The sequence below is a fragment of the Triticum aestivum genome, chromosome 2D, assembly GCF_018294505.1.
Source record: "Triticum aestivum cultivar Chinese Spring chromosome 2D, IWGSC CS RefSeq v2.1, whole genome shotgun sequence".
NCBI lineage: Eukaryota > Viridiplantae > Streptophyta > Magnoliopsida > Poales > Poaceae > Triticum > Triticum aestivum.
Window position 1 is genome coordinate 605,012,739 of NC_057799.1, and position 2,073 is coordinate 605,014,811.

Below are 2,073 nucleotides of genomic sequence, written 5' to 3' on the forward strand. Positions count from 1 at the left end.
TGGGAATCAATCGGGGGTGATTCCTCGGGTTTCCCCCTTGCTGTCCTGGAGACATGGTTACTGTACTTTACCACAGAACCATGACCGAAGTCGGGTCGGCCCCGAGGGGTATCTGCGAGAGAAAAGTGAAGTCGGGTTGCCTGTGAGTGTACCCGCGAGTTGATGTGTAGTCGGGTCGATCTGCAGGATACTCGCGAGTTTTCCAAATGGTGCAGCCATGCATTCTTAGAACTTACCGCAAGTCCGTGAGACGGGGCGACGGGACCACATATCGTGGATCATTCATCGTTACTGCATGCTCCCAGGACACTAACGATTTGGATATGTGATCCGAGTAGGCCTCTGGCCTTTTCGCACTAACCACCACGCGGGAATAAGTATGGGCACCCTGCGTCGTATGTATCAGCCCAAAGCTCTTTGGATGTCATCCATGGAGCGGCACGCGCCCGGGTGGCCCGCGTAAGCACCTGCCTTGTATAAGGAGGTAGCCAGGACTGATCCAGGCCGTCCACGCAACGTGCAGGAGTACGAAGGGCGATGGGCCCAAGACCCCTGAGCGCTTAAGATGTAGACCGGCGTGCTGGCCTCTCTATTGAGCCTAGGTTGGACCGCAGTGTGTTGATCGGCCGAGGCCGGTCATGACCTGATGGTGTGTCCGACCGGAGTTGATCGAGCATGTTGGGTAAGTTTGTGCACCCCTGCAGGGAAGTATTATCTATTCGAATAGCCGTGTCCACAGTAACGGACGCTCGGAGTTGTATCCCGATCAATACAACTAGAACTGGATGCTGAGGCATGAGAAATGGATATGATGGCTCCGGGATTGCTTTCTCACAAGGAGTCGAGAAAGTGATCTCTGGGTGATGTTACAACATACTTACTACTAGTATAGTATGTTACTCTTATCTCTTCTATGCTACAAGATGCTTGAATATGCTAGTATTCGATAGGCTAGGCCTTCCCTCTATTCTGTCTTGTGCGGCTGCGCTGGTTTTTGTGGTGGTGTGGCTGCGATGCCTTCCACTGCAATGAGGGTGGACGATGGCTACCCGATTGCGCCGCACTTGGCGATGGGTGCGGGGCTGCCATGCTGGCGTGAGGGGCCGTGGGGGGTTTTTGCTGGCCGTGTAGGTGGTGGTTGGTGGCGGTGAGCTATGTGGTGTGCTTGTCTGCCGTTGGTGGTGATTGGCTCTGGTGATGATGGTTTTGGTAAGCTCCGGGTGAAAGCCTAACCCGACCTCTATTGATGTCGGCATTGATCATCGTCCTAGAACGCCGTTCCCTCATTGGAAGCGCCATCGTGGAGCCCCACCACCTTCATCTTCCTCGCCATTTCGGTCACGGGCTCTCCGGGGATGGCGTTCACCTGGTTGGTGTGCAACCTCGGGGCTGGCGCGTGTATCACACATGCACCATTTTTTCTTAATGAGAAGGCAGAGCTACGGTCGGTTGCTCTCGAAAGATAAGCATGCTCTAAACAAGCTCTCATCTCCTTATTATCTCTATAAATGGCCATAGGGGTGGTTAAAAATATGCCATGTCAAACAAATTCAGATTTATAGTGTTCCATGTACAAATTCAGAAGATGCAATTCTGGAATCTGCTAAGAGAAGTTACGTGCTCTCTGGACCCGTTTCCTCTTTCAGTCAACCGCAAGAATCTGCAAGATCCATTTCCAGAGAAACCGCCAAACAAGATCAAACGTTTGGTTGCTTTGCTAGGTGGGCTATACTTAAGCTAGCCCAGCTAGCCGAGCTCAGCTTTGCCAACCTTGCCGTAAGAGCATCTCTAGCAGACCCTGTATAATGCCGACCCGTAAAACGCGTATACAGTTCGCGGAAAAACGGCTTTGCGGGTCGGCGCGGGAGGCGGTAGAGTTAGACCCCGCAAAACGGACCCGTAAAAAAGGATATTCTGTGCGGGCGACGGCAGAGTCAGACCCCGCAAAACGGACCCATAAAAAAAGAAGGAATATCCTTTTCTACGTGTCCGTTTTGCGGGGTCTGACTGTCGCCGCCTGCGTCGGCCCGTAAATCAGTAATTCGCATTTCAATTTTCGGCATGCAAACACAT